This window comes from Bubalus kerabau, chromosome 9 (assembly GCF_029407905.1).
Source record: "Bubalus kerabau isolate K-KA32 ecotype Philippines breed swamp buffalo chromosome 9, PCC_UOA_SB_1v2, whole genome shotgun sequence".
NCBI lineage: Eukaryota > Metazoa > Chordata > Mammalia > Artiodactyla > Bovidae > Bubalus > Bubalus kerabau.
Window position 1 is genome coordinate 26,212,711 of NC_073632.1, and position 12,826 is coordinate 26,225,536.

Below are 12,826 nucleotides of genomic sequence, written 5' to 3' on the forward strand. Positions count from 1 at the left end.
CTTCCAATGAGTATACAAGACTGATCTCCTTTAGGGTTGACTGGTTTGATCTCCTTGCAGTTCAAGGGACTCTCAAGAATCTTCTCCAACACCACAGTTCGAAAGCATCAGTTCTTTGGCGCTCAGCCTTCTTTATGGTCCAACTGTCACATCCATACAAGACTACTGGAAAAACCATAGCTTTGAATATAAGAACCTTTGTCAGCAAAGTGATGTCTCTGCTTTTCAATATGCTGTCTAGGTTTTTCACAGCTTTTCTTCCAAGGAGCAAGTGTCTTTTAATTTCATGGCTGCAGTCATCATCTTCAGTGATTTTGGAGCCCAAGAAAATAAAATCTGTCACTGTTTCCACTTTTTCCCCATCTGTTTGCTGTGAAGTGATGGGACTGGATGCCATGATCTTAGCTTTTTTAATGTTAAGTCAGATTCTTAACTCTCTTCTTTCACCCTCACCAAGAGACTCTTTAGTTCCTCTTCACTTTCTGCCATTAGAGTGGTATCATCTGCCTATCTGTGGTTGTTGATATTTCTCCCAGCAGCCTTGATTCCAGCTTGGGATTCTAATTGTGTACTACTATTTTCTAGAAAGGATAAAATGATAGTTCAGTCTTAATCTTACAAAAGTTACTGGAAATGTATTTTGTTAGTAGATTTACAAATTTTTTTCTAGCTTCACAACAATAAGCACCATAGAACACATTCACATCCACTTTGGTCATGAATCTGGATGAAGTAGGACTTTCCCTGGAAACCATTCCTATACCAGATGGCCTACAGTAGCTTAACTATGTATGGAAGTAACTGAGAATCGTCTGCTGCTGCTGCTAAGTCGCTTCAGTCGTGTCCAACTCTGTGCGACCCCATAGATGGCAGCCCACCAGGCTCCTCCGTCCCTGGGATTCTCCAGGCAAGAATACTGGAGTGGGTTCCAGGCTAAATGATGACCAAGCTCAGTTTCCCCTTAGCCAGATCCAAAAATATCCACAATAATCCCAAATCCACCTGACACGAGAAGAAATGGGATGGAGGGTAAATTGTGATGGAAAAAAGAGAACAGTTTAAATGATTGTAATTAAAGTATCTTACATTGTAAATTTTATAAAAAATATATAGCCATATAAAAGCATTACTAGATTCCCTCCCAGAGCCTTCAGAGGTAGCCTTGCCAGGGAGGGCTTGTGAAACTAAGGCTGTATTAGATTAACAGTAAATCCATCTCTAGTTTCTTCCCGTGACAGGCAAGTGAACATGGAGTTGGAAGGATGAGAGGCAAATGAATTGTGGAAGCAGTGAATTTAAGAAATTCACAAGTCAGCATACATCCTGGCCAGTTCTAGGCAGGTGGTGAGTGGAGAGAGGGGTGGTTGTTGGTGTTAAGTAGAGAAGGGAATACAAGCAAAGTGAAACACATTAGAAGATATCACTCAGTCAGAGTAGGAGCCGTGTGAGCACTGAATGGATTGTATCATGCTGCAGATTCACATGTACAGAACATGTACAAAGAAGAAGTCTACTGAGAGGGAGAAAAGAGAGAGGAGGAGCTTGGCACTGATTAAATACAGACGTGATATCATTTAACTCTAACAACAATCCTGGAGAGTGGGTATTATTATGCCCATGTTCTGAAATAAACATCAGAATTTATCATAATAAAATTACATAACCTTCTCAAGGTCACAAACTAATAATTACTAACCACTGATCCCTCACTGTCTCTGTGCCCCACTGCCCACCCTCACTGGCAGTAAAGTATCTTTCATGCACCTCAGAAAATAAATGCCAGAACATAGGGACTTTTCAGTACAAAGTCACAGCCATTCAAATGGGCCTATGAAACTGACTAAATTAGCAGTTGGAGAAAATAAATTGAGTGATTTAGTCTATGATCAATCTTGTATAAAGTCATTGAGGACAAATGAGAGAGGATGTTCCAGAAAAATTGGCAGTTCAATAACAAGGCTGTTCTGCAGCTTTCCATCAAACTTTCTACTTATTAATAAATGCTATTGAAGTAATTATCTGTGCTAGATCACTGGAGACTGTGAAGTAAGAAGGCATTGAGTAAGAAGTGTCCATGTGCCTGACTGGGGGTTTGTCAGCAATTTCTTGTAAAGTTCAGGTTCCAAGCTAGAAAAATCCAAAGTGTAATTGGCAGGTGAAAATTAAGTCAATATAAATAAGAAATGGGCTACATAAATGAAAACTGGACAAAGTAAACATATAAATGTCATATAGATTAAAATAAATAAATGAGAGATCTGTGAGGTGAGGTTGAAGGGTTAAAATGTCAGCATTTAGAAATCACAAAATTATTACATAATTCCTAATTAGAAAAGAGAGATAGGAATCAATAATGACTCATTCATATCTAAGATAACTTTTGCCTATTTTCTCCTTTTTGAAATAATACTTTCAGTGATATAATTTCTAGAAGTGAGATACACACATGTGTATATATATTAATATCTTTCCAGAGCTTTCTCTTTTGTACATTACCAATACATGGTGATGTTATAAAAGAGCTAAAAGCCAATATTTTAAAGGCAAATGATGAAGGGGGGAATTAATGTTAAAATAGAATTCTCAAAAATCAGATACAGAGGTAAATGGTAAATGAAATTGTATATTTCATTAATAAAGGCATATAAAAGGAGATAGGTTTTGAAAGATTGAATTTCTTCATTCTGGAGAGAAAAAAATGAAGGTTTTATTATACTTAGATGCTATGAGTGGAGCTAAGTTTAGGAGAACATAAAACTACCTTTCGACTTTGAGAAGGTCATGTACACACTGCTATATTTAAAATGGATAATCAACAAAAACCTATTGTATAGCACATGGAACTCAATGTTATATGCCAGCCTGGATGAGAGGGGAGTTTGGGGGGGAGAATAGATACATGTATGTGTATGGCTGAGTCCCTTCTCTGTGCACCTGAAACTATCACAACATTGTTAATTGGCTATAAAGGGAAAGTTTTAGTCCCTCAGTCATGTCTGACTCTTTGCAACCCCACGGCCTGTAGGCCACAAGGCTCCTCTGTCCATGGAATTCTCCAGGCAAGAATACCGGAGTGGGTTGCCATTGCTCCTCCAGGGGATCTCACCCCAGTACAAAATATTCTTATACTGTTAAAAAAATTTTTAATAAAAATAAAATTTAAAAAACCTACCATTCATTTGCTGTTTCAAGTACTGGACGTGTAACAGATCTCAAGACTGGGCTGCTGAACCTCCTATAAAGAATATCATATGTTTGGAGGAGGCAGTCCTAAGATGGCAGAGGAATAGGACGGGGAGACCACTTTCTCCCCCACAAATTCATCAAAAGAACATTTGAACGCTGAGTAAATTCCACAAAACAACTTCTGAATGCCTGCAGAGGACATCAGGCACCCAGAAAAACAGCCCATTGTCTTCGAAAGGAGGTAGGAAAAAACATAAAAGATAAAAAGGAGACAAAAGAGGTATGGACGGAGATCCGTCTGGGGAAGGGAGTCAGTCTTTAAAAAGAGAGAAGTTTCCAAACACCAGGGAACACTCTCACTGCTGAGTCTGTGGCGAGCCTTGGAACCACAGAGGGCAACATAACCAGGAGGAAAAATTAATAAATAATTAAAACCCGCAGAGTACATGCCCAACAGTAACTCATCAGCGGAGAAGCAGCGCAGACACCTGCATCCGCCACTAGCAAGCGGGGGCTGGGCAGGAAGGTGCGGGCTGCATTCCTTAGAGTAAGGACTGGGCCTGAATGCCCCGAGGGCAATCTGAGGGAACTAACTTGGGCTAGCAAACCAGACTGTGGGATAGCTACCACGTGAAAAGCCCTAACCTAAGACACTGCCAGGCCCGCTCACAGAACAAAGGACTGACTAGAGCTAGCTGGCTGCGGACGGGCCCATCCCCCACCGGAGACAGGCAGGCAAGGGCAACCAGAGCCGGAAGGGGGCAATAGTGGCCCCAGAGAGGCATCATCTACCAAACAGCAAGCAGGCTTCATTGCTAACCAAGACTTCTTGGGATTCTGGACGGTCAACATCTGCCTGAGAAGGTGTGCCGGTCGTACACCCAGAAAACCAAGCGGAAGGGACAGGGGAGGCAATAAGCCACAGAGACCACGCTCGCCAAACACCTGGTCACCTGAGCTGCTCGGACCTGGGAAGGGCACAAAATGCAGGCCCAACTGAGTCTGCGCCTCTGAGGACTACCGGAGTGCCTGAACCTGAGCGGCTTAGACCTGGGAAGTGCATACAACCCAGGGCCGGCCTCAGACAGTTCCCAGCAGAGCAACCTAGAGCCGAAGCAGTGTAGACAGGGAAAGCACATATGCCGTAAGCGGGGGCAAACCTGGTGTGGCCGAGACACTGCGAGCACATCCCAGTGTTATTTGTTTGCAGCATCCCTCCCTCCCACAGCACGACTGAACCGCTGCTGTTGCTGCTAAGTCGCTTCAGTCGTGTCCAACTCTGTGCGACCCCATAGATGGCAGCCCACCAGGCTTCCCGTCCCTGGGATTCTCCAGGCAAGAACACTGGAGTGGGTTGCCATTTCCTTCTCCAATGCATGAAAGTGAAAAGTGAAAGGGAAGTCGCTTAGTCGTGTCTGACTCTAGCGACCCCATGGACTGCAGCCTACCAGGCTCCTCCGTCCATGGGATTTTCTAGGCAAAAGTACTGGAGTCGGGTGACTGAACAAGTGAACCTAAAAAAGTGTCCACCACCGCCCCCTTGTGTCAGGGCGGAAATTAGACATTGAAGAGACCAGCAAACAGAAGAAGCTAAAACAGAGGGAACCTCCTTGGAAGTGACAGGTGCAATAGATTAAAACCCTGTAGTTAGACATAGGAAGGGGCCTATAGATCTTCAGAAATATAAGCCAGACCAAGGAACTATCCAAAAATGAACTGACCCCACACTGCCCACAACAACACCAGAGAAAGTCCTAGATATATTTTTACTATTTTCACTATCATTCTTTATTTTTTTTAATTTTTTAAAAAATTTAAGTCCTCTGCTACTGCTAAGTCACTTCAGTCATGTCCAACTCTGTGTGACCCCATAGACGGCAGCCCACCAGGCTCCCCTGTCCCTGGGATTCTCCAGGCAAGAACACTGGAGTGGGTTGCCATTTCCTTCTCCAATGCATGAAAGTGAAAAGTGAAAGTGAAGTCACTCAGTCATGTCCGACCCTCAGTGACCCCATGGACTGCAGCCTTCAAGGCTCCTCCGTCCATGGGATTTTCCAGGCAGGAGTACTGGAGTGGGTTGCCATGCCTTCCTCCAGGGATCTTCCCAAGCCAAGGATCGAACCCAGGTCTCCCACATTGCAGGCAGATTCTTTACTGTCTGAGCCACCAGGGAAACCCAAGAATACTTGAGTGTGTAGCCTATCCCTTCTTCAGGGGAACTTGCCGACCCAGAAATTGAACTAGGGTCTTCTGCATTGCAGGCGGATTCTTTACCAGCTTAGCTATAATAAAACGAAAAATTAAGTGCCATGTAATTTCAGAAAAAAACTATGTGGCATCACAGTTAAAACATGAGCTTGAAGCCAAGCATACAGGAATTAAATCTCCTATTTACTAGCTATGTAATCATATGAAGTTACTTAGATCATCTGAGCCTCAAGATTTTTTTATCTGTGAATCTGAAGTAGCAATATCTACTTTGTAGGCTGTCTAGGAGGATTAAATAAACTAATCTCTCTCACACACACAAGTACTATAATTTACATGTAATAAATGTTATTAACAGTCTCCTTATTTTCTTCTGAGTAGTATAATGCACCTAAGTCTAGCTATAGCAAGTATTTGGCATTTACCAATGATCCATAACATAAAAGACTTTTCCCAATAGATCTAAAAAATGTAAATTAATTCTGTCTCCTCTATTAAGTTCTCAGTTTTCAAAGAATGTGCTTGTATAGAAGAAGTAAGTACATGAAGCTGTAGACAGGAATTCTGTAAGTCTAAACAAAGTACTTGACTAACATTAAATGACATATGGATGTGAGTCTGAGTGAACTCCAGGAGTTGGTGATGGACAGGGAGGCCTGGCGTGCTGAGATTCATGGGGTCACGACTGAGCAACTGAACTGAACTGAACTGAGGCAGCACTGACACATAAATTTTGGACTCTGTGGGAGAGGGAGAGGGTGGGATGATATGGGAGAATGGCATTGAAATACGTATAATATCATATATGAAACGAGTCGCCAGTCCAGGTTCGATGCACGATACTGGATGCTTGGGGCTGGTGCACTGGGACGACCCAAAGGGATGGTATGGGAGGGAGGAGGGAGGAGGGTTCAGGATGTGGAACACATGTATACCTGTGGCAGATTCATTTCGATATTTGGCAAAACCAATAAAATATCGTAAAGTTTAAAAATAAAATAAAATTAAATAAGCAGGGTGACAATAAAAAAAAAATAATTGTGCTGTTCAGTCATGAAGTCGTGTTCAACTCTTTGTGACCCCAAGGAACAGCAGCAAGCCAGGTTTCCCGGTCCTTCACTGTGTCCCAGCATTTGCTCAAACTCCTGTCTGTTGAGCCAATGATGCCATCCAACTATCATCCTATGTCATCCCCTTCATTCCCCAGCATCAGGATCTTTTCCAATGAATCAGTTCTTCACATCAGGTGGCCAAATTATTGGAGTTTCAGATTCAGCATTAGTCCTTCCAATGAATATTCAGGATTGATTTCCTTTAGGATTAATGGGTTGGATCTTCTTGCAGTCCAAGGGATTCTCAAGAGTCTTCTCCAACACCAGAGTTCAAAAGCATCAATTCTTCAATGCTCAGCTTTCTTTATAGTCCAACTTTCACAACCAAAATGACTACTGGTAAAACCATAGCTTTGACTAGACAGACCTTTGCTGGTAAAATAATGTCTCTGCTTTTTAATACGCTGTCTAAGTTGGTCATAGCTTTTCTTCCAAGGAACAAATGTCTTTTAATTTCATGGCTGCAGTCACCATCTGCAGTGATTTTGGAGCCCCCCAAAATCAAGTCTGTCACTGTTTCCACTGTTTCCCCATCTATTTGCCATGAAGTGATGGGACTGGATGCCATCATCTTAGTTTTCTGAATGTTGAGGTTTAAACCAACTTTTTCACTCTCCTCTTTCACTTTCATCAAGAGGCTCTTTAGTTCTTCTTCACTTTCTGCCATAAGGGTGGTGTCATCTGCATATCTGAGGTTATTGATATTTCTCCCGGCAATCTTGATTCCAGCTTGTTCTTCATCCAGCCTGGTATTTCACGTGATGTACTCTGCATAAAAGTTAAATAAGCCGGGTAACAATATACAGCCTTGAGGTACTTACTCCTTTCCAATTTTGAACCAGTCTGTTGGTCCATGTCCATATGGCAATATATTATTTGGCTATAAGTTATATGCAGGATATCAGTGAGAACGGAGTAAGGAACTCCAAAATACTGCCCCTTCATAAAAGTGATTAAAAAAACTTTCAGTATCATTTTCAGAACTCCAGAACTTAACCAAAGCTGCAACAACCAAGAGAGTGTTTATTCAAGAAATATACACGATTTATTAAAGAAACCATTATTTTGCTGTTGCACATTCTTGGCTCATTTCTTTTAAATCAATCAACAATGTATATGCAAGTTCACTTCTGGGCTTTCTATTCTGTTCCATTAATCTGTGTGTCAGTGTTTATGCCAAAACCATGCATTTGATTACTATTAAAATCAGGGAGTATGTAACTTCCAGCTTTGCTCTTTCTCAAGATTGTTTTGGCTGTTCAGGGTCTTCTGTAGTTAAACATAAATTTTAGAATTATTTGTTCTAGTTCCTGGAATAAGTCATTGGAATTCTGATAGAGATTAAAATGAATCTATATATTGTTTCCCTAGTGGCTCAGGAGTTAAGAATCCACCTGTCAGTGCAGGAGATGTGGGTTCAGTCCCTGGGTGATCTTCTGGAGAAGCAAATGGCAACCCACTCCAGTATTCTTGTCTGGAAAATTCCATGGACAGAGGAGCCTGAAGGGCTACAGTCCATGGGTTTGCAAAGAGTCAGACAACACTTGGCGACTGAGACTTTCACTGTGTAAACTCCTACTCTATAGAGTTGCAGCAGTCAAAATCTTCTTGCCTGGCACTTCAGTGCAAATTCATCACCAGGATAACAGTAGCTACCAATTCCATTTCTAGTGTAACAACCAATAAATATATCTTAAGTTTCTCTCAGAACCTATGTAGCATGTAATCAATTCTACATATCTTCACAAATTTTTAAACAAAATATTTTACTCATTCTAATTTTCAAAAAGGCATCATAACTGGAATACATAGACTTAAATCCAAATGTTGCAAGGTCATATGACAATAACACTTCATTTTATTTAAAAATTTATTCTAAACTAAAAAATTACAGATAAAAGTTGAGAAAGCAACTACCACAGCATAGTGGTACCAGACACCTGGGGTTCAAATCTTGCATCCACCACTTACTGGATGTGTGACTTCTGCATATTTCTTAATGTCTCTGAGCTTCATTTTATTTGTGCAGAAAATGTGAATAATAGTAAGTACAAGGATGATATGGCTTCATACATGTAAAGCCCTTAGTAGCTGACACATGTGCATGCATGCTAAGTCGCTTCAGTCATGTCTCACTCTTTGTCACCCTATGGACTGTAGCCCGCCTGGCTCCTCTGTCGATAGGATTCTCCAGGCAAGAACACTGGAGTGGGTTGCCATGCCCTCCTCCAGGGAATCTTCCCTAGCCAGGGATTGAACTCTTGTCTCCTGTAGCTCCTCCACTGCAGGTGGATTCCTTACCACTGAGCCACCAGGGGAAGCCCCATAGTAAGCACTATAAATTGCATTTGTTATTTCTGTAATTACTACTATTGTCAAATAATAAAAGAGACTGTCCATGAGCACTTAGGGGTAAAAAAGTGATGAGCATTAGAAGTCAAAATGTATTCATACTGAATTACTTTTCTTATATCTCATACAACTAATTCAAAAGATGTACAAATTTTGCCTAACTTTCTTTTTTGAAGTTTCAGTTTTTACCAGTGTAAAATAAGCAAAAAGACTACTTCCAAAATTAAAGAGTTTTTTGAAGGGATGTAGGAAGATAAGGTATTAATTCAACAATTAAACAGCCTGAAGCCTTTAACTGTAAAGCACCTTGCTTCTTACTGACTTATGACATATCATACAAGTTATTAAAGCAGTCAGACCAGCAAGAAAACACCTTCAGCATTTCACAGAGCATAGACCCACCAAGGACTCAAGGCTCTAAGTGAAGGCTAAGAACAGGCCAGCAATATTACACTGCAATAAATGGCAGTGGTCAACAAAAAGAAAGAAAAAAAAAAGAAGGAAGTGGTAGTACCTTAAAAAGGTAATATTTTACTGCCTTGCTTGCTTTACATGTTAGATCTCATCTTTTAATGTTTTCTGTAGACTCTGGATTTATCCATATGCCAACTGTACATATCCACTGCTGTCTGGATAAAAAAGTGCATGAAGGTGCTTGTGTATGTATGCATTTTAAACAAAACCTATTTTCTTTGACTCCTTAATCCTTTTCTTTAGATCCTCACTAACACTCTTTAGAACAACTCCGGTCTGCAGAAACATGCAAGCACTGTCGTCTAATGGCAGCTACCCATTTTAAGGCAGTCAGACAACTGTGGCATTCAAATGCCTTTCTAAAGTGAAATCAATATTATACATTCAGGCATCATGGCTCAGGTTCTAAAACCATCCATCACCATTATGCTCTCTTAAAAAATAGGTAATCACAAGAAAAACATTCTTCCTGGAACTTCTCTTCAGCCTTGCTTACAGGATCCTAAACCATTCCTGTCTTTCTCCTGTCGGTGGCATTCATCTTGGCTGCTATTCTCTTTTACAGCTTCTGTCTGTAAAAATTATTTTAAATATTAAAAAACTCTATGTTTAAAAATGGATTTAATCTGACACACTAACGTCATCAGTTACTTCTTGGTCTTTAATTAGATGATGAACTTCATATGAATTCTTTCTCATGAATTTGAAGAGAAAAAAAAAAAAAGCCATTCAATTCAATTTTGTTTATCCCTTCTCATTTCTAGCCACCAACTATCAGCCTAACAGAATGATGGCAGAAGCCTGGGGTGACACTGGATTCTAGAACCTTCTAATCATACTCACACACCCTTTTTATAAAAAAGTAAAACAGCCCCAAAGGCATTCACATTTGGCATCTCCTCCACATAATCTTGTTTCTTAATTTCTTCTCCTAAAACCACTGAAGCCCAGTGAAAGATTTAATGTCTCGTCCCTTTCCACTTTCCCCATTTAAGGATTATTTGGCTCTGGACTCACCAATTCAGCAAAAACAATTAATAAACTTAAAGCAAGATTAGATTGTGTTCTATGATATTGTCTCCATCTGTCATAAAAGAAAATCGCAAACCAAACTTACTAGCTATCATTTTCGATTGAGCTGATAAAGAGTAGGCTTTGAAAGTCAGTAAATATTCTTGTGAGCAGAGCTGGCTGCATAATTTGTGAGGTCTAGTGTAAAATGAAAGAACAAGTCCCTTGTTCAAAACACTGGGGATAAAATTGCTGTTGAAGTTACTCGAATATAAAGCTTTCTCCTTTCTTCCATGGTCTGTCTTTTGACTAGTTACAGTGTTTTTATTTGTAACTTAATGTCATTGTAAGCTAAAAAAAAATTAAAGTCTAAAATTATTATTATAAATTAATAAATTGAATTAAAATTAAATTATGTTTTTAAATTATTAAGAGTTTTACTCCTCGTATTTATATTATGCAATAATAGTTTTTAAATATAAGAGGATTTAACTGCATGCATGCATACTCATTCATGTCCAACTCTTTGCAACCCCACTGGCTGTAGCCAGCCAGGCTCCTCCGTCCATAGGATTTTCTAGACAAGAATACTGGCATGGGTTAATATTTCCTCTTCCAGGGGATCTTTCTGACCCTGGGATAGAACCCGTATCTCCTGCCTCTCCTGCACTGGCAGACAGATTCTTTACCACTAAGCCACCTGGGAATCCCCTTAATTGATCACAGATTCATCAAAATTACATAATCCATGTTTCATAGCTCGTACATGCATATGTATTTCATTCTTAGCAAAAACTAGAAACACTGCATAAAACTAACTCAACTGTTTTTATTTCATTTCTTGGTACCAGCACATTCTACCAACACTCTCTACCTTTGGCTTACTAGTTAGTTAAGTGAAAGTTTAGTTAAGTGAAAGTGAAAGTCACTCAGTCATGTCTGACTCTTTGTGACCCCATGGACTATAGCCTGTCAGGCTACTCTGTCCATGGAATTCTCCAGGCAATTCTACTGGAGTGGGTAGCCGTTCCCTTCCCCAGGAGATCTTCCCAACCCGGGGATCAAACCCAGGTCTCCCTCATTGCAGGTGGATTCTTTACCATCTGAGCCACCAGGAAAGCCCATGAATACTGGAGTGGGTAGCTGATCCATTCTCCAGGGGATCTTCCTGACCCAGGAATTGAAGCAGGGTCTCCTGCATTGCAGGCAGATTCTTTACCAGCTGAGCTACCAGGGAAGCCCACTAGGTAGTTAAGGAAGACAGAAAGAAAAACGAACTATCCCTTTCTATATTATCACTTCTTGCATAAGGACTTATCTAACAGAAGGCAGGGAGTCAACTGAGGTTTCCATAGTCATTTTGTATTTCTTAGAATGCCATTGTCTTTTGTATGCAGTCTATTTTGTATTTCTTAGAATGCCATAGCCTTTTTTTCCCCCTTTGGGAACACTGCATGGCTTGTGGCATCTAGGTTCCCCAATCAAGGATCAAACCCATGCCCCCTGCAGTGGAAGTGCAGAAACTTAACCACTGGATTGCTAGGCAAGTCACAACCATTGCCTGCTTTCTGCATTCTAAACAAGTTTAGCTCAAAAAAATGTGTTCTCGGGGCTACTGTCACCCCAACTTAGTCACAGACATAAAATGCATCCTGTGTTTGTGTCTTGCTAAACTCCCACGTATCATGAATTTGCTGGAGTTCTGTGTTCAGAGGACACTGTGAGCACTTCATGGAAGTGGAGTGGCAAGAAAAGGTGGATGCACATATTAAATTTACCTCCTCTGTTCACGCACACGCTCCATTGCCCCACCAGACTTCACTCACACAAGCTCAAAGATAAAATTATTAATAATTTTAAGACAGGGACAGTAGAGCATTAAACCAAATTGGCCCTCCTAGGCACAGGGCCCGGTGTGACTGCACAGGACATAAAATTAGCCCTGCTTATAGACTTCTTAGGACAGAAAAGTTTCATTTTCCTTTAGAGAGGGAAGAACAGGAACTTTGTTTATTCAGTATTCACTTTATGTTGAGCACTAGGTTAAATCTTTCACATACATAACCTCATTTAATCGCCAAACAATACTTTGGGGTAGGTACTTTTACCCTCATTTATAAAAGGGGGAATTGGGGGGAAATTGGAGGTTTTAGAAGCTTAGGTGACTTGCCCAATACCTCTCAACTAAAAGGTGCTGGAATAAGGATTTAAACCCTGGTTTGATTGATTACCAAAGCCTGTTATATCCCACCACCTCCTTAAGAGCATTTGTTTTTAATAATAAATTTATTTTAATTATTTTTTTAATTGTTACTTATATATAGCCCTTCTCCAGGGGATCTTCCAAACCCAGGGATCGAACCAAAGTCTCTTGTGTCTCCTGCATTGCAGGTGGATTCTTTACCACTAGTGCCACCTGAGAAGCCCCACTTACATATATATCACATACAATACACACATATGTGCTAACATGCCAATAAGAA